General features: G+C 37.6%; 1 protein-coding gene and 1 pseudogene across 1 annotated transcript in view; both read right to left on the bottom strand.

Annotated features, from left to right (window-relative positions):
- The window catches only part of LOC119519959 (formin-like protein 16), a 286,503-nt gene that overhangs the window by 216,297 nt on the left and 48,970 nt on the right, over window positions 1-21,236 (bottom strand). The gene's annotated exons all lie outside the window — the stretch shown is intronic.
- Window positions 133-12,592, bottom strand: LOC119520076 (annotated as a pseudogene).

Raw genomic sequence — 21,236 nt, 5'->3', positions numbered from 1 at the left:
GAACTTGCCATCTAAATAGCATCCCAAACAATTTATTTTCAATTATTTATAGTAGAATGCTTTCTTTGAAACCTATCTCAAACGTAAGTCCAAGGAGGAAAACCCGAGCTGGGCCACTATGGTGGACAGCAGAGCACAGCTTGAAGGTCACTTATCAAGTAGGTTGGCACTTACTGTGAGAAGCTTGGGAGGTGCCATGATGCCTCAGGCTCTGGCTTTAGACTTAAGAGAATGAGGCGGGATTCTAGCAGACCTCTCCTGGGTTAGATGACCTGGGAGAAGGCTGCAGGACTCCAGGCCTGCCTCGCCTGCTCTTCCCCTGGCCAAGTCTCAGCAGCCATGACCCACCACTCACAGAGTAGGAAACTTATTTTCATCATTCACATTTAGTGAGTTTTATTCTTTAAAGAGTTTAATTCTTTATAAGATTAAAACTGCAGTAACCCTCTCTTTTTTCTTGCCCTTCTAAAAGATATCGTCTGTGTCAACAAAAGTAGAATGTTCAAGTTCAGATGGTGGTGTAGGTTCAACGGCAGAGTGGAGCCTCTGACCCCGGTGAATGGGCTGGCTGGGACCGCTCACAGCGGAATCATCAAACCAATCCCCTTCGCACAGACGTCAGAGATCACGTCCATGGGGGAAGTTGACCATGGGCACCACGTTCTCGCCAAACGGCTGGACCTCATAGTGAAGGCACTGCTCCCAAAAGCCATTGTAGGGCCGAATGATGGGCCTGCATGACTTGGTTCACGTGTGGGCGTCCAGCATCGACATGGCTTACTTCTGGTAACTCAGGAGGCAGGCAAGGCAGAAGGCGCAGAGCAGCAGTGTGCCGGCCACTTCCTCTCCGCACTGTGAATGTGGTTGGCGATGGGGTTGAAGAAGTCGTAGAGGAGCGAGCAGGGTGTGGCTGCCACAGGCGCCTGCATGTACTGGATGTCCTTGTAGAGGGTGTTCACCACTTCCAAAGAGATGTTGATGACCGTGGTGATCTGGTTACTCGACAGCATGAGCTTGTTGTTGGCGGACACGCCACTGCTGAGGTACGGGTTTGGCCAGTGACCTGTCAGGGGCCCTTGGCGGAAGGCTGCGGGAACTGAACCAGGCGGGCGCAAGGGGGCGCCAACATCGCTGCGGAGGGTCGGCAAGGAGCGGTGCTGCATCTTTCTGCTGAGCTGAGTCCACGGCAAGCTCTCTCCCCCGGGCAGGTTCATTGAAGAAGGGGAGACAAGGCGGGTCACGACCTAGGATACAATTCCCGACGGCCTGGCACTCCAGTTTCCCTGGCAGGGAGGAATCGGCCTTCAGAGAAACCCAGATTTCGGCCCCCAGCCTCAGTGCTACCCTCCCCGGCTGGGGCACTCACCATCCCCTCGGACCACGGTGGTCCTCCTCGAGAAGTCTACGTTGAATTTTGTTGAGAATTTTAAATATAATTAAGTCATAACCTCCAAATTCCTTAAGGAGTATTAAATGCTACTCACCATCTTCTCTAAGCACAAAGAGAAGAAATTCCATTTAATCTATCATATTAGATAATAAATTCAGAAGAAGTATTCAAAGTGGGAGTTTTTAGCATTGAAATGGATCTAAAAGGAAATGCCTTCTCTGGAAAACTTTAGCATGGGGTAGATCCCAGTTACCTTGGATCATTTATATAACGACCTTCCAAACAGCTGTATAAATGGTGGGCCTCAAAGGCCAAATGAAGGACTCCCAAAAAAACAATTACAAAGTCAGAGGAAATCATGTCCTCAACCTCCTGGGAGGTTTAACTGACTATCCAAGAGACAACCATGTTCCCATAAAAATAAATGCTAAAGCAAATACTCACATTGGCTATCACTCTCAAGTGCCTTGACAGTCTGACTACTTGCTGTTGATGTTAACTGATCTTTTTTAGAATTAATGATTCCTCCTAGTCTTTGTGAAAAGCCAAGTACAATTAGACAAACCTCCTCAGCATCCAGGTATAAATGGTGTCCCAAGTGACCTGCAAAGCAGAAGAGCTGAATGTTTTGCAGTTTTAAAAGGGCAATTTCTGACATTTTTAAATTCAATAAGCCAGGATTTCAACTTGTACCTAAAAAGATAATGTAAGGTGCTTATATTATCCCAATTCAGTAACACAGTCCAATTTATTAATAGCCACCTTTTTTTTTTACAGATTTTTGTTGCAATTCCCAAGACTTGAAGGAGATTTCATGAATGTAGGTTGGTACTGACCATATTTTTAAGCTATTGCTCCTATTATCATTTTCACTTTTCTATAGTGAAAAATAAGCAAATTTGTAGAATAGTAGGACTCTGTGAAGCAAATACTATCTGCTTTGGATTCACCAGCAAAAAAGAATGAACTTGGACATCTAAATTATATGAAGGTCCCAGATTCCTGTTGGGGAGCACTGATACTATACTCCTAAAATTTTAGAGAGTAACTCACCTTGAACTCTTCTCTTTACCAAATGAGGCATCTGAGGCCCATAGAGGTAAAATGATAGGTCAAATGAAAGAGAAAATTATCCGTTTTTCATCTTTTTTCTTGTTGTAAAAAGGAGCTGCAACCTTGCTTCCTTGAAAATGGACAAGCTAGATTATAAATTCCTTTCTTTTAGAAGTTGATATGTGCTTTCAAATTCTCAGAAGGGTTTAAAACAATTTCTTTTGTTTCTCCCTTAAATAAAGAATGTGCTTATCCAGAGAAAAGAAAGAGTTGTTGATTATCCCCGTGTCTCCTTTTCTCCTTAGAATCTTTGCATTTCAGAACTGGAGTGATCATCTGGACCATCGTGTCTTACCCTCCCTCCCCCACTGCCAGCAACACACACACACTTAGGATATAAACAGTTTATCCAATTCCTGGCCCACTAGCCATTGCCTCTACAGTTTTCTTTTACTCATGAAAGCATACCTTAATGCAAGCAAACAAAAGGTCAATGTTATATGAACAGCTTTGAATTCACTTAAGAAGTCACTGTTCTAAAAGTAATTTGTAACAAATTACTTGTGACACACTTGGCAAATAATCACAATACACCCAAGGCCAAAGCCAGGAACTGTTAATCCCACTCAACACTATTTTTACCTGGGAAATGGAGCTCCACAGAGACCAAATGGCTGGCCAAAGGCAACAGAGCAACTTAGCTTTGTGTTCCTCTTCATGCCCGGCCGTCTCTGTTCTATCCTAGTTCTTTGTGCATAGGAAGAAAATGACAAACTGAGGAATGCAGAGGACATCTCATCATTGCTCACATAAGTCCCTAAATTGAATCCATTTTAAGTCATTTTGTGTAGGATGGCTGAAGGCTGAAACTTCCATCAACTATTCTGCTCGTAACTCGGACTTTGAAGGCTGGTAAACCGATTCATTCTGGGTGCTGTAAAAACTGAATAACTGCTCTGTTTTGGGATTAGGATGTGACACAACATCCTGTGCCAGGGCATAGATCTTGGGCAGGAGAGGAAGAGTATCAGTGCTTTGTTGTTGCTCTCAAGGGTCTCAGTTTGATTATTAAACCCTCCTTGAGTGGAAAGACCAATGGTGAATCATCAAGAAGGCTGCATTATCATTTTGAAATGAGTGATTTCTCTCTACCTCAAACAAGAGTCTTATATAAGTATCAGAGGTAGCCAATATAAAACGCCAAAAATCTGAACATGAGGAATTTATAAGTGCAATTAACTGACATCTTTAGCCTGAAAAGATATCCTACTGGCTAAAATGCCCTTCCAACAAGGTGATTTTGCTAAGCTAGATTTTTTCCCCATTATAGTCTTATTTGCTTCCTACCTGTCAAGTGGTGATTTAGTTTTCTTTCATGTTTTGGAAAATATGTCTCCTACTTTTAAACATAACAAACAAAGTTATAAGAAACTAAGTCATCTCCTGGTAAAAAGTTTTCATCTACTCTTCTTAGTCAGAAATTGGAAAGTCACATAAGTAAGCTAAACATTTAAATGGGACTTGAAAGGATCCCCACACACTCACCAAATAATCTAATACTGGAATTTGGATCTAGAAATCTGAGTTAAAGCAGGGTAACCTACCCAAGGCATGAGAAATGAGTCAGAGGAATAGTCCTGAGAGATGTCGAGAATTCAACAGAGCAAAGAGATTAGGTTTCTACCCTAACAGCATGCGTGGGTATCTATATGGTAGAAAAAACTGAGATCCAGGAGCCAGGCAGAAAGTAAAAAGAGAATAAGATTGGGAATAATGCAAAGAGGATCCCAGAAAATTGCTTTTGATGAAACAGAAAGGCCCTATAATGTGCATGAGTGAAACTGGATTAAAGATACTATGCTGATTTATATATTATGCCCCCCCAAAAGCCATATTCTTTAATGCAGTCTTGGGGCAGACTTATCAATCTTTCTGATTAGGGTGTGACCTCTTGATTGAATGTTTCCATGGAGATTTGATCCCGCCCATTCAGGGTAGGTCTTGATTAGTTTACTGGAGTCCTTTAAAGGGAGCTCACACATAGAGCAGCTAAGAGAGACTTCTGGAGAGAAGCTTGCTGATGCTTTGAGATGACAGCCCAGAGTTTGCTCCAGAGAAGCTAAGAGAGGACAAAATGCCCCAACAGTAGCTGAGAGAGACTTTTCAGGAGACACTTGGGAGCTGACACTTGAAGATGCTTGGAGACATTTGGAAATGCTAGGCCAGAATTTGCTCTGGAGAAACTAAGAGAGGACTCGCAGATGGTTAGATGCACAGAAGCTGAAGAGGCTAAGAGAGACAGAAGCCCAGAGACATTTTGGAGAATGCCATTTTGAATGCAACCTGGGAGAAAAGGAAGAGCAAATGCCAGCCATGTGCCCTCCCAGCTGACAGAGGTGTTCTGGACACCATCGACCATTGTTCAGTGAAGGTCTCCTCTTATTGATGCCTTAGTTTGGACACTTTTATGGCCTTAGGACTGTAAACTTGTAACCAAATAAACCCCCTTTATAAAAGCCAATCCATTTCTGGTATTTTGCATAATTGCAGCATTGGCAAACTGGAACAGATTTTGGTACTGGAGAAGTGGGGTGCTGCTGAGTTTGCAAATACCAAACATGTTGCAATGGCTTTTTCAATGGATAAGGGGAAGATTCTGGAAGCATTGTGAGGAGCTTGGTAGAAAAGGCCTAGACTGCTTTAAAGAGCCTGTTAGTAGAAATATGGACTCTAAAGATATTTCTGATGAGGCCTTAAACAGAAATGATGAATATGTCATTGCAAAATGGAAGAAACGTGATCCTCATTTTAAAGTGGCAGAGAATTTGGTGAAATTGAGCCTAGAGTCAGATAGAAGGCAGAATTTGAAAGTGACGAACTGGGATACTTAGCTGAAGAGATCTCCAAGCTAAAAGTTGAAAATGTAGCCTGGCTTCTTCTTGCAGCTTATAGTAAAATGTAAGCAGAAAGAAATGAGCTAAGAATGAACCCTTACATAAAAAGAAACCAGATATTGATGGTCTGGAAAACTCTGACCTTCCGGAAAGTGAAACCCCAAAGGCTACAGCCCCAAGTGAGGATTTAATAAAACCTAGAAACAGCCAGCCATTTCAGTACAAGCCAAGATTGGAGATGGTTTATTCAAAAAGAATTTGTGGGAAGTCCTATTGTCTGATGGTTTTGACCCCTGTAAGCTGCATGCCAAGCCAACAAATTTTCTGTGATATCTGTATAGATAAAACCACTGCCAGTCTGGACTGGAGGGGACAGAGAAGGGACAAATTGAAGGAAAATTTTCTTCAAAGACACAGCCATGGAGTGTATGGAGGCAAGAGGTCTCAGGCAGGGAGAGCAGAGCAGATCATGCACATGAAAAGGGTGAGTTTGTCCCAGAGGCAGAGGGAAGGCCTTCTGCCTCGATGCCCAAGAAGACTGTTGCCACCCCAGGCCTCAGAGAGAGTGGAACATATTCCCTGGGGATTGGGGAGAGTCTGGCCACCACCCCACTGTTCAGAGAGGGAAGCACCTAAGCCCCAGAGATGCAGAATCTGGGTGGCACACCAATGTCTCCCCAATGAGTGGATATGTTGGAGTACTCACCCCAGTGTTTGGAGAGAAAAGGGCTGCCACGAAGTTCCTTGGAAAGGGTTGGACTACTGCTCTCTCAAGCAACAAGGATAAAACGTCATTCTATAAATGATTCTCAGACTTTGAAATCTAATGAAGTTTGCCCTGCAGGTTTTAGGAACTGTTTTGGTCTGTGAACCCTGTTTTCCATTCTATTTCTCCCTATGGCATAGGGAAGGTTTATCCTATGACTGTCCCTTGTTTTGTATATTGGCAGCAAATAACTTGTTCTAAGTTTCACAGGTCCACAGCTAGAGGGGAATTTTACCTTAGGACAGACTGTGCCTGTAACTTATTTTGATAAGATTTTGTACTTACCTCCTGGTACTGAAATGATTTAAGTTTTTGGGATATAGTGATGGGATGAATGTATTTTGCATTTGGAAAGAACATGTCTTTTGGGGGTCCAGGAGGTGGAATGTGCTGGTTTATATATTATGTCCCTCCAAAAGCCATATTCTTTAATACAATCTTGTGGGGGCAGACTTATTAATCTTTCTGATTAGGGTTTGACCTCTTGATTGAATGTTTCCATGGAGATTTGAAACTAGCCCAGAGTTTGCTGCAGAGAAACTAAAAGAGGACCCCAAGACATTAGCTGTACAGAGCTGAAAAGGCTAAGAGAGACATGCCCAGAGACATTTTGGAGAATGCCATTTTGAAATAAAACCCGGGAGCAAAGGAACAGCAGACACCAATCACATGCCTTCCCAGCTGACAGAGGTGTTTCAGGTACCATCAGCTATTCTTCAATGAAGGTCTCCTCTTATTGATTCCTTAGTTTGGACACTTTTATGGCCTTAGGACTGTAAACCCATAAACAAATAAACCCCCTTTATTTAAGTTAATCTGTTTCTGCTATTTTGCATAACGGCAGCATTGGCAAACTGGAACAGGTTTGATGAGGCATTTTTTTCTTACTGCACACAGAAGACTCTAAGATTAAATAGGAATGATTCCAGGTCTGTCAAAAGATCGACCTTGTTAAGACCATTTACCACTTTGTTCCTATTACTTTTCCTAGTTTGAAAACATGCCTGCCTTAATCCCAAAAGAGACAGTCTAGAAAAACACATGCTAGGGTTCAGTGGTAGATACTTGATCCAAGTCCAGGCAATCTATTCTTCAACTAGTGCCCAATCAAAATAATGCCTCAATAATTAAATTAAGAGATATCCCAACTGTACTTAGTGGGTAGAATGTAATTGAGCTAAAAGGCCAAGTGGACTCCAATTGAGTTCTCCATTTTGGAGCAGACAAATATGTAAATAGAGGGTGTGACTTTTCAGAAAAAGAGGATGAAACAAAGTGAAGACAGAGGCAGATATCTGAGACTGAGTGGTCCAGAAAGAATGAGAAACATGGGAAGAGTAATTGCCTTTGTAAATGATGGCACAATGGTCCTCAGTCACAATTTGTATGAAATGCCTATATGTACTTTGTTTCAGTGAGGTTTCTGTATTCTTTTGTCAAAACCCCTCATTAATTTGAGTAAGTTAGGGTAGGCTTCTGTCTCTTGCACCCAACAGGACTTTGACTAGAGCACCATGGGATTTATTATTATCCTAAGTTATTCTTACTGTTTTCAGAAAGCCCAAGTGGGCAGAACTGTCTTCTGGAGAAAAAGAAAATCTCGGAAAAGAAAGGATCCTAAGGCCAAATTATCAAAATTGTAATTTAAAATATAAATGCGTATGCATATATATCTACACATAAAAAGCATAAAACATTATAGATTCATAGATGTTAAAAGGCACAAACTCAACTGTTGCCTTTGGGAAGCCTACAGTTAGCTTCACCCAAATCTAAACTCATAGTGATCTCAAATTCCACTGATATGCATATCCCTTTATATTGATCTTATTATGCCTCAAAATAATAAAGAATATTGTGAATTTTACCTAAGAGAAAAGCAACAATATCTATTTCCACAAGATGAATTCTAGATAAGATGAGAAAAGTTGTCCAAGTAAAGTGAAAAAGGATAATTTCTTTAGTTTCACAAAATACAAAGTAGATTTTTTTTCCCTGAACCTTCAGTAGAAGGCAAGTCTCAAAAGGGAAAATCTGCTGTGAAAAAGAATATTTTTTCATGCTTTTTGACTGCAACACACAATATCACAATAAAGGAAGAAACACCAGAAGACCTCCATTATAAGACAGCCATCTATAGGTTCAACATGAAGACCCAAAGATAACTACTCTAATAAAACTGTATTTCTATGAGATATTCAAGATCATGTGCAAAGTACAATCATACTCACAAAATAAACTAAGAATTTTCCTTTTTTTATTCAGAGAAAGAAAAAACCTTTGAGAAAAATGATGATAAAAAACCTAGCCATAGCACTCTATACAGAAAAGGTGTGTCTGGCAGGGTGTCATAACTAATGCAACATGAATTCTGCCATCAAGATAGTTTAATGCAAGCCAAAGCCATTTCTTTCCAGATAACCTGGAATGCTGTCAGAACAATTTACCAGCTTCAGGAGCCAGTAAATAGAAAGTGTTGAAGATTTTCAATGTATTCTCTTCTTAAATGACATTTCTATTGCTTCAAAGAAATAGATGCCTTTGGCATTGATTTTACATGCTGGCCTCAGTAGTTTCTTTTGTGGATGGAAAGAGCTATAAATTATTCTAATAAAGACTATGCTAGCAGCATTTCCAGAAAGAATTAAGTCTTGTAAACAGAGCATTCTGTAAAATAGCCTTTTTATACCAACTCTGGTTACCAGAGTTTTGAGTGCAATTGGCAGAAAGGGTCAATTCATTATCAGCATCTATACATAAATATACTTGGGTGACATATTTAATTCTAAAATCAGAATATAACAAAAAGATTTGCTAGGAAAGATGAGCCAAAGTCTGAAGTGGAAAAAGTATGTATAGTATTTAGTTGGTAAATCCATGTAGCATGATGATTAAAATCTTAGAAGCAGAAGAGAATCTAGTTTAGTAACAGCTTCTCTACATACCAGCTCTCTAGTTTCCTCATTTATAAAATCAGCATAAGAGGACCTAGCTCAAAAAGTTCCTTGGATAATTAAGTAAACTTAGTACACAAGTCACTTAGCACAGAACCTGACTCATCATTAAGTATTGAATAAACTGATGTGACAATATGAGGATGATGATGATCATGATCATAATCATGATGAGAATGACATCAATTTCAAGTTCCTTCTCATTATGGATTAATAATGATCTATGTGGCTTTTTTCTGCTCTGGACCAGTGTGGATATTTGTTTGTCCCATGTTTTCCTGATGCTACTCATCACCCTCTATGCTCCCCAAGTCTTTTCACAGTGGGGTTTGATATGGGGAGCCCATTTATTGTTTTTGGTTCCCTGTAACTCTTCTTATATACTTCTTAGTCTTTTAACCTATAAATACGTAAGTTCTCTTTAAATATTGTCCCTACAAATGTTTTTACTTCCTCCATTATGCCCTGTAAATGTGAGCTGTTTACTTTACTTGCTAGTATAAGAATGACAAGCGTCTAATTTATTTCTTTATTATTTCTTTAAACTTAACATTGTTCTTTGTATTCTCTGGCATGTTGGTACTTTAATGGGCAGTCATATCCTAATTGGAGTCTAAGCAAAACCAAATTTCCTAACTGTGGAAAAAAAAAAAGATACTTCCTATGTGACATCATTGAATTTCAATGACCATTAAATTATGCCACAGCTACTATTCCTCACATTAGACAAGCCAAGTATTAGACTCAAACAGTGGATAAGAGATGCTTGGTAAATCAAATTAAAATAGATTATGAAGATAATATGGGACAATGATGTGTCTGGGAGCCTTTGGACAATCTGGTTCAACTTATTGAAACTGTATGACAAACCTTCCTTCATCTGGAAAGAGGTGGACATGAAAAACATGAGGTACAAGAGTGTGATACCACATGGTTTAGGCTGGTCTGTTCCCAGAATTTATGACAATGGGGAGGAAGGAATATGAGCAATGTTTCTGTCTTTACATCTTACTCCCTCTAGTACCACATGAATTTTTGCATGCTTGCTACCTTATAATTATTCTAGTCATGAACAGTTAAGCCCGTTTCTCTACTCAACCAAGAAAGTAAATGTTTTCACTTAATGTCATCTTTTTGCATCATCTTACCTTCAAAAGAGGGAGGCAGGTCAATTTGCCACTGAGGAACAGTCTTAATGCCCATGGAGCTTAACCAAGAATGAACCATGAATGTGGTCCCTACTGCTCTGATGTGTGCATTATTCAAGGAAAGGTACCTCACCTGATGGCTGGGAAACCAATGAAGGTAAGATGTGATTTTCCTTAATGTCATCTTAAACAGGAAAAAAAAAAAAAAAAAAAAAAACAGAATTTGTTGGGGTGGGGGAAGACCACCTAGTTTGTAAAGTTTCATTATTCCTGTCACTATTCAAATGACAGCTCAGGAAAGACCTAGAAAAATATAATGAACACCCTTAACCTAATCTTAGGCCAAAGACAGCAGAAATAGTAGAGGTCAAGCGATCCATGCCAGAAGGAAAACTGCTCCTATGATACCTTACCTGAGTGAACAGTTAAGGCACAGCCCCTCATAATCCATACCATAAGCATACTGAATATAGTATTACTTCTCATCTGAGCTGGTAAGTAGACACTACCACCTTGCAGATAAAATAGACTGTTGAACAATTGAGAAAGAAAACACTGGCAAAGTGTCCAAGAAAGAAATGGAACAGTAAAATTCACTGAGAGAAAATACAAACAATACAATTTTATGTTGCAGCCATATCCTAGAGGACTGAGGGTAAAGCTGACATGGTTCAACTCCAAACCACTGACCAAACATACTTCCAAGTGCATCAGTGGGTTTGGTAGTCTCTCTTAACAAGCTTTTATAAGTAACTGGAATTCAGTTCATTGTATATAAAATAAGGGGATTAGATTAGGTGATACTGATGGTCCTTCCAAATATAAGATTATCTGATTCATTAAATTAACCCCTTAAGACAGAGTAGATCTTAAGATAAAACCGTGAAGTAGCAATGTTCATTTTTAGCTTCTTACCACCTTTCTGCACCATGCTGGACTCCCCTGACATACCAACTATGTGTATCCCTTCTTCCAATCAGGTTATCTGATAAATGGATGTGCAGTATTTGCTAAGAATGGCTTAATATGCTACTCTTCCTTAATAGAAGATTATAGGAAATCCAGTGCCTTAACACAAATGGTAGAATGTTAAGTCCAGAAGCAAATCAATAGAAAAAGAAAATTGGAGGAGAGGAGTACTTTCCAACCGTACAAACCTGGTAGTTGTATACTATGTATGTCTAAGGATTACGATTAGTTTTCTCAGAATTTTTAAAAAGATTATTCTAAACTCTCAGCAGACTTATTTCAGTTGGCTGTTTTCACAAAATTGCTGCATAGCAATCAACCACAAAATCCCAATGATATACCATAACACACACACATTTTTTACACATCTGAGGGGTTCTTCTAATCTAGGCTCAATATGGCTGATCTTGGCTGGACTTGCTGACTCATTTGTAGTTTGGCTAGCTCATTCGTGTATCTTCAGGTTGGCTCTATACCATGTGAATCTGATCCTTCTGCTGGGACCAGTGAACTACCCTGGGTATGACCTTCTCATAGTGATGATAGACACAAAACAGTGCAAGTGGATCAAGCAAAAATCTCTAAAATTCTGAACTCAGAGGTGGCACACTGTCATTTCAACCTCATTTATTGGCCAAAGAAAGTCACATGAATAAGCCCAGAATAAGAGTGAGAGGATACTTAAAATTTATGTAACAAAGAGGATGAATACAGGGAGGAGTGAAAAATTGGAGTCACTAACACAATCTACAAAGTACATCATTATGGTAAGAATTATTCATGTTCCTACCATGTGAAAAATATGCTCCTTCTCACCCCAGGATCCTCAAAAGTTTTATCCAAACACAATATCAGGTTTGAAGTCCATATAAAAGGTGAGGATGCAGTTACTCTTGATCCAGAAACCTACGAATGAAAAAGACAATATAGTTGCCCAACAATCACACAGCATGCAATGTTGAAACAAGGATAGGATAATTGCAACAAATATTCCAATTCAAAAAGGACATATGAAAGACATATAGCACTCACTGATTTATAGCAAGTTTGAAATCCTGCTGGACAGATGTTTCCAGGTTCCTCACTGTAGAAGTGGGAAACATTCCTTGATTTGAATCTGGTTCTGTTCCCTGAAAGTGGCTACCCAATTCATTGTTAGCCATGGATCTCTGCTCTACCCTCTAAAATGTTCTTTCTTTTCCATCCTCCTCCTGGCAACCTCTAGAGTTCACTGGAAATATGCCTTTGAACAAACTTTTTTCCTTGCTTCATGTTCACAGAAAATTGGGGACCCAGAGGTCTTTAAACATTAGGAATTGCTCAATCCCTTTTAGTCCAAGCTGATGGCATTTTCCTAGTACAGCTTTCTCAAAAACTGTGAGTTTCCAATATATTTGATTCCATTTTACTCCAAGTACATAAAGCCATTCTTTTAGTACAATTTTTTAAGACATCTCTCTATCTTTAGACTTTAGAGGGATTGCAATAACAGATTACTAACTTGAGTGAATATTGTAATCTCTAGACTAAAGAAAACTCTTTAAAAAAAAAACAAGATGTTTATCCACCAATGGCAGTAATCACAATAAATATAAATTTTACTAAGCACTGCAATTATCAGAGTTTCAACAAGACTGGATAAAAACATAAGACCAAAATATGTGCAGTTTACAAAGATTCACTTTATATAAAGACAGAGTGGCTGAAGGTAAAAGGTAAAAGAGATATACACTCAAAGACTAAGAAAACAAAAGCTGGATAAGGCTATATCAATATCAGAAAAAGCAGACTGCATGGCAAAGATTATTACTAGAGAGAAAGGGATATTTTATAATTGCAAAGGGATAAATTCATCAAGAAGACATAATAATTCTGTAAGTTCATGCACCTAACAAGTGAACTTCAAAATAGCAAAAAATGACTGAAATAAAAGGAGAAATAGAAAAATCCATCATCTTAGTTGAAAAGTATGATATCCCTCTCAGTAATAGAAAAGGAAGTGCAAAAAAAAATCTGTAAAGTGCAAAGCATGTGAGCAAAATCAACCAACTTAAAATAATGAACACTAATAAAACATTAGGCATAACAACTGCAAAATATACTCTCTTTTCAAGTCCATATGAAATATTCACTGTTCTAGTTTGCTAATGCTGCCAGAATACAAAACACCAGAGATGGATTGGTTTTTATAAAAGGGGGTTTATTTGTTTACACAGTTACAGTCTAAGGACATAAATTGTCCAAGGCAACACATCAGCAATCGGGTAATTTCACTGGGGGATGGCCAATGGTATCCAGAAAACCTCTGTTAGCTGGGAAGGCACATGACTGGTGTCTGCTCCAAGTTCTGGTTTCAAAATGGCTTTCTCTCAGGACGTTCCTCTCTAGGCTGCAGTTCCTCAAAAATGTCACTCTTAGATGCACTTGGGATATTTGTCCTCTCTCAGCTTCTCTGGAGCAAGAGTCTGCTTTCAAAGGCCATCTTCAAACTGTCTCTCAACTGCAGCTCCTGCGCTTTCTTCAAAGTGTCCTTCTTGGCTGTAGCAAGCTCACTCCTTCTGTCCAATCTTATATAGTGCACCAGTAATTTAATTCAGACCCACCCAATGGGCAGGCTGACACCTCCATGGAAATTATCCAATCAGAGTCATCATCCACAGAGGAGTGAGGTGCATCTCTATGGAAACACTCAAAGAATTACAATCTAATTAACACTGATAGTTTGCCCACACAAGATTACATCAAAGATAATGGCATTTGGGGGGACACAATACATTCAAACTGGCACATTCACCAACACAAACCATATGCTAGTCCATAAAACAAGTCAGAATAAATTTTAAAACATTGGCTCATCATTTAGAAACTAACAAGATATGTAGAAAAATCTCTAAAGAATTTAAATGTTAATATGTTTCTAAACAGTCCATGAGCCAAAGAGAAAAATTACCGGGCATTATAAATTTTTTATTTGAAGATAAAAACACAACATATCAAAATTTATGGGATGCAGCTAGAGTATTTAGAGGAAATTTTATATATTGGATTTTTACGTATTAAATTCCTATATTAGAAAAGAAAGAAGTATAAAATCAATAATCTGAGTTCTAGCTTAAGATTTTTAAGATCATCATTAAACAAAAACAAATTAAATCAAAGATAAGCATAAGAAAGGAAACAATTAAATTAAGAGTGGAAACCAATGAAATAGATGAGAAAAAACACAAAGAAAAACCAAAACTGAGAGGTTTCTTTTTTTTGAAAAAGATTAATAAAGTTGATAAACCTCTAGCAAGACTAATCAATAAAAAAAAGAGAGGTATGATGGTTTGGAGATATGTACCCCAAGAAAAAATGTTCTTAAACTTAATCCATTCCTGTGGGTGTAAACTCATTGTAAGTAGGATCTTTTGATGAGGTTACTTCCGTTAAGGTGTGGCCCAATTCAATCAGGATGGGTCTTAATCCTGTTATTGGAGAACTTTATAAGCAAAATGAAATTCAGACAGAAAGAGAGAAACCTACAGAGGGAGTAGCCAGAAACTGAAGGTCAATGGAACCCAGAAGAGAAGGAAGAGGCCAGGAGAAACTGCCATGTGCATTGCCATATGACAGAAGTGCCCAGGACCAAGTATCATTTGCAGCCAGCTCCAGAATGCACAGCTTTCCAGAAGAAAGTATCACCTTGATGATACTTTGATAAGAACTTTTTCCTGGCCTCAAATCTATAAGACATTAAATTTCCATTGTTTAAGCCAACCCATTGCATGTTATTTGCTTGAGCAACCAAGGAAACTAAAACAAGAGGAAACACAAATTACCAATATCAGGAACAAAAAGGGAGACAACACTGCAGACATAAAAAGAGTAATAATAGAATATTATGAACTTTATATCAACATTTTTGAAGTGGACAAATTCCTTGAAAAACACAATTTACCAAAACTGTCACAAGAAGAAACAGAAAATGTAGTTAACCCCATTTAAGAAATTGAATTCATAATTAAATCTTACTCAAAAAGAAGTTTACTGGCTCAAATGGTTTCACTGGTAAATTCTATCAAACACAAAAAAAATACCAATCTTACCTAAACCCTCTCAAAAAATAGAGGAGAAGGGGATTCATCCCAATTTGTTTACAGAAACCAGACAAGGACATTAAAAGGAAGCTACAAATCAATATTTATGAACATAAACACAAAAATCCTCAACAAAATATTAGCAGATTGAAACAAGAAATATTTTAAATGCATAACAAACTATGACCCAGTGAGATTTATCCCAGGAATGGAAAATTGATTTAACATTCAAAAATCAGTATTCTAAAGAACTCTCACAACTCAACAAAGAAGGTAAATAATCCAATTTTTTAAAAGGGTAAAGGATTAAGATAGATTTTTCTCTAAAGAAGATATACAAATGGCCAATAAGCACATGAAAAGATGCTCAACATCATTAGCCATTAAGGAAATGCAAATCAAAACCATGAGATACCATTTCTTTCTGCTTATAATGGCTACTATTAAAAGAAAACAGAAAATTACAAGTGTTGGAAAAAATGCAGAGAACAGGAGCACTCATTCATTGTTGGTGAGTATGTAAACTGGTGCAGCCGCTGTGGAAGACAGTTTGGTGATTCCTCAGAAAGTTAAGTATAGAATTACCACATGACCCAGCAATTCCACTTCTAGACATAAACCCAAAAGAATTGAAAGCAGGGACTCGAACAGGGATTTGCACACTGATGTTCATTGCAGAACATATCTCACTGATATGAAATAATTATAATAAGCAAATTCACAGAGTCAGAAACTAGAATACAGTTTATAGGGGGCCAAAATGAGGGTAGGGAATGGGGAGTTAATGCTTGAATTGTACAGAGTTTCTGTTTGGAGTGACGGAAAAGTTTTGGTAATGGATGATGGTGATGGTAGCACAACATTGTGAATGTTTTAACACCACTGAATAATATATTTGAATGTAGGCTAAAAGGGGAAATTTAGGTTGTATATATCTTACTAAGATAAAAATTTTTAAGAAACCATAAGAGTGTGCAACACAAATAGGAAGCCCTAAGGTAAACCATGGACTTAAGATAATAGTACAATTATAATAATGTTCTTTCATCAATTGTAATAATGTTACATTAATCAAGATGTTAATAATGGGGGTTGGGAGTATAAAGGAACTTTGTATTTTCTGCATGATTTTTCTGTAAACCTATGACTTCTCTAATTAAAAAAAACACACACACAATAAGATATCACCAGCAAGGATACAATCATACAAAAACTTGTACACTAATACTCACAGCAGCTTTGGTCATAACAGACCCAAAGTAGAAACAATCCAATGTCCATTAACTGACGGACGAATAAGGAAAACATGGTATATCAATAAAATGGAATATCATTTGGCCAAAAGAGGAATGAAGTACTAATACATGCTTCAACATGAATGAACCTTAAAACATTATGCTAAGTGAAAGAAGCCAGACACAAAGTCACATATTGTATGATTTCATTTATGTGAAATGTCTTTTTATATTAAATGCCCTCAAGAAGCAAATCTATAGAGACAGAAAGTAGATTACTGGTTACCAGAGGGTGTGGGGAAAGTGTAATGGGGAGTGACTACTTAATAGGTACAGGATTTCTCTTTCAGATGATGAAAATATTCTGGAATCAGATAGTGGTGATGATTGCACAACTTTTTGAATATACTAAAAACCACTGAATTGCACACTTAAAATCAAGGTGATTCATATATTTACAGATTAAGGAGAAAAGCAAAGCTATAAGATCATCACACTAGATATAAAAAAAATCATCTGACAAATTTAACATCACTTCGTAATGAAAACTCTCAGAATACTAAGGATACAGAAAACTTCTACAACCTTGTAAAGTCCATCTATGACAAACCTATAGCTAACATAATATTTGATGTTACAAGAGTGAAAGCTTCTCCCTGAAGATCAGGAACAAGACAAGGATGACCTATCTCATTACATCTATTTAACCTGTACCAGAGGCCACAGTTAGCGCAACAAGGCAAAAAATAGAAAATGACATAAATTCATAGAGATTGGGAAGGATAAGAAACTGAAACCATAGAATATCATTGTTACTTGGAGATAGTCAAATATTTGTTGGGACAGAAAGTGATAACCATAAGAAAAAAAAATGAAAAATTGGAATTCATCAAAATGTAAATATTCTGCTCATCAAAAAAAAAATACCATTAAAGTAAATTAATAAGCAAACCACAGATTGGGAAGAAAGGTTCAAAAACATACATCAAACAAAGGTCTTGGTATCCAGGATATATAAAGAATTCTTACAGTCAATATGAAAAACAACCAACCCAATGAAACCACACTCTACATCATTAGTCACCAGAGAAATCAAATTGAAACCACAATGAGATAGCACTACATACCCACCAGAAAGGATAAAATAAAACTGACTGGCAATACAAAATTTTGACAAGAATGTCAAGCAACAAGAACCTTCATACCTGTTGGAACGAGCATTAAAATGTTACAACTTTGAAAAAAAGGTCTGGTAGCTTCTTATAAAATTAAATATACATCTTTACTATAACCCAGCAATTCTACAACTTGGTATATATCCAAAGAAACAAAAACATGCCTCTGCAAAAATATTTCACAGCAAATTTGTTCAAAATAATAAAAAATGGAAACAAATGGAATGTTCATCAGCAGGTACATTCATCATAAAGAAATTATGATATTCCTATCAATGGAATACTACTCAGTAGTAAAAGGGAAAAAATTAATGGCACACACAACAACATGGATGACTTAAAAACATTTTGCTGGCTGAAAGAAGCCTTAAAAGAAAGAGTTCATAAGTTATAGTTTAAAATTTAAATAAAATTCTAAAATAGGCAAAATTAATATATGTTGGAAAAATTCAGAATAGTGGTTGCCTCTGGGGTGGAAAGAGATTGACTGGAAAAGGGCATGAAGAAACATTCTGGGCTAATGGAAATTTTATACTTTAATAGAGATTTAGGTTACATTATCCTTAATATATTGATCAATACATCCCCTTGGATGTAGCCAGTATCCCAATACCATTTTCATCCCCCCTGCACCTGTACAGTCACTTTTCTTTCTCTATTCAAGTTTCAACACCCCATGTGGAGCAACCACTACTGCTCACCTGTATGGACACCCTTCTCACCCTGCCTTGTCTCCAACATCCTTCTCTGGGCTACCCTAGCTCACCAACAGGTGCCTAACTTGCTCAGCCCCATCTAATGACATTATGGGTAAGTACTCTCTTTTGCATTTTAGAACACCCCTCTATCTCATTTGAGCCTTCAAAAGCACTGTGAGATAGTCAGGGCAAGTAATTCTAACTCATTTTACAGGTTAGAAAAATGAGACTCAAAAAATTTAAATGTCTTGCCAAAAGTTACTTATTGGTAGGAAGGTACTCTCCAGGTTAACAAGTTATCAGCAACACTACTGTTGCTTCTTGTACCTTATACTGGAGTCAAAAAGGGACCTAGAAATGGTCTCTGGGGCTGGAGTTCCCATCCCTTGGCATCACACCTCTCATTCCATTTGCACAATCTGTGTCTGTAAAGAATCAACCAAATATAATAATCACTTTCATGTGCTTCTCATGTAAACCCCCAGTACCAGGCCCTTGTTCCCTGTCATTCTCATAAGAGGAAGAACTGTATTAGCTTCTTATTGTTGTATTAAATTCCTGTTGCTACTGTAACAATTACCATAAACTTGGTGGCTTAAAACAACACAAATTTATTCTCTTACAGTTCTGGAGGCTAGAAGTCCAAAATCAATTTCACTGGGCCAAAACCAAGGCTGTACTCTCTCCAAAGGCTCTAGAAAAGAATCCATTTACTTGTCTTTTCCAGTTTCTAGAGGCTGCATTCCTCAGCTCATAACCTCTTCCTCCATTTCAAAGCCATCAGTGTAGCATCTTCATCACATTGTGTGCTTAATCATCACAGTCACCTTCTGTCTTCCATGTCAGACCTCTCTCTGCTCCTTCACAAGGCCTTCTCCTGTGTTGTAAAATCACTCTCTGCCTCCCTCTTATAAGGACATCTGTGATTAAGTTTAGGGTCCACTTCAATAATCCAGGATATTCTCCTCCATCTCAAGATCCTTAATTTAAACACATTTGCAAAATCTCTTTTGCCATATAAGCTAACATTCACAGGTTCCAGGGAATGAGACCCAGATATATTGGAAGGCCATTATTCAGCCTACCACAGGGGCCAATGGAAATATACCTTTTCCTTAGAATTTGTGTGGTGTATTAGTCAGGTTTCTCTAGGGAAACAGAACCAACAGGAAATATCTGTAAATACTATAAGATTTTATAAATATGTCTCACACAACTGTGGAGATGCATGAGTCCAAATTCTGTAGGGCAGATTGCAAGCTGACAAGTCCAGTGAAGGTTTTTGATGAGTTCCCCAGGAGAAGCTGGCTGGCTGAAGTATAGATGAAAGCTCTCTCTTCTGACTGCTGAAGTCATCACTTTTCCTTTTAAAGTCTTCAACTGATTGGATTAAATGTCTCTCACTGCTGAATACACTCTCCTTAGTTGATTGTAGATGTAATCAGCCATAGATGCAATCAACTTAACTGATTTAAGGCTATGAAATGTACTTGCAGTAACAATTAGGTCAGTGCTTGCTTGACCAGACAACTGGGCACCATTACCCGGTCAAGTTGACACATGAACCTAACCATCACATGTGGAAAAAGTTAGAATACAGTTAATTTGTTTTCAAATCATGGTTAAGATAATACCAATAGTTAAGGCATTTCAAACAAAATTTTAGAAAGTTAGGTTCATTGTTATGCTAATTCTGTTTTTCACAAAAGAATTGTTGAAATTTACCAACAAATTCTCAACAGCCCCTTTCATTCAAGTAGCTTTTCTATTTCCAAATGATGCACAGAGCAAGGGAATTATCACAGAGATGGAATTGTTTGGTAAAGACTAAACATATTTTCTCTTAAAATACACTTTGAAAGCTTTACCCAAGAGGTTTCACCCTAAGAAGCAATTATTTAAGCATGAATTTGGATGTTAGCATTCTGAATATGAATGAACTGTCTGTCTCTGTTGTTCTTGGTTTTCATTGTTGGATGGGTGCCCAAAAAGCACAGAAATAAGCTATTTTATAAGGAGACCCTCAAAGCAACTTATCTCCTGAAAAATAGGATGAATAGATATTTCAGAATAGATATTTAAACTCATTAGAAGTTTCCAACTTCATGCCAATCTTTAAATCTCCAACCTGGTTCACAATTAGATAGTCTTAATTAGTATCTAATAAATGTCATTTACAAGGATACATAGTACATTAAATCCTCATCCAAATAAACTGTCAAGGCCCCACCCTGAGGTAGATCCTATTAGGTATTGATCTTTTGTATTTCACATTGAACAACATAATACAGTAAGTGAAATTGCTGTTTCAAAGTCACTGCTAGTCTGCCATAATATCCTTTAAGAGATGCTTTATTCCAGTACTTTAGATTTCAGCTCTTAGTTGATAACAGCTTACAAAACATCAGTATGAATTTAACATAGAAAGATCATAAATCCAGAGACTCATAGAAATATAAAGCTGTTTATAAAGATTAACTCACTAATGAAAGGCACCTCAATGTATAAGCATTGGTTTACTCCTAGAAATGTTTGCACCCCATCAATATTCACAACCTCATTTAGCCACTTTCCTTACTTTTATTATTAATTAGAAGTGATTCAGTCAATTCTTAAGAGAATAACTAGCAAGCTATTGTCACTTTTCGTTGAAAATGTATTGGGACAAAAACATTTAGCAAAAGTGCAACTTGATTAAAATAGTTGATAAACGTAAAAAAACTTCAGTGAAATAGTTTGGCCCTCTAGTTCCACCGTCAAGTTATTTGAATAAAATGTGATACTTTTTTATAACTTAAGCATTTATTCATGAAAATCCAGATGATAAGAAAGCAGACATCCTTAATGCTTCAAGGAATATTCCACTGAGACTTGA

The sequence above is a fragment of the Choloepus didactylus genome, chromosome 24 (genome assembly GCF_015220235.1).
Source record: "Choloepus didactylus isolate mChoDid1 chromosome 24, mChoDid1.pri, whole genome shotgun sequence".
In the NCBI taxonomy this organism is placed as follows: domain Eukaryota; kingdom Metazoa; phylum Chordata; class Mammalia; order Pilosa; family Megalonychidae; genus Choloepus; species Choloepus didactylus.
Note: the sequence above shows the minus strand (reverse complement) of the source record. Positions and strands in the feature narration are given on the sequence as shown.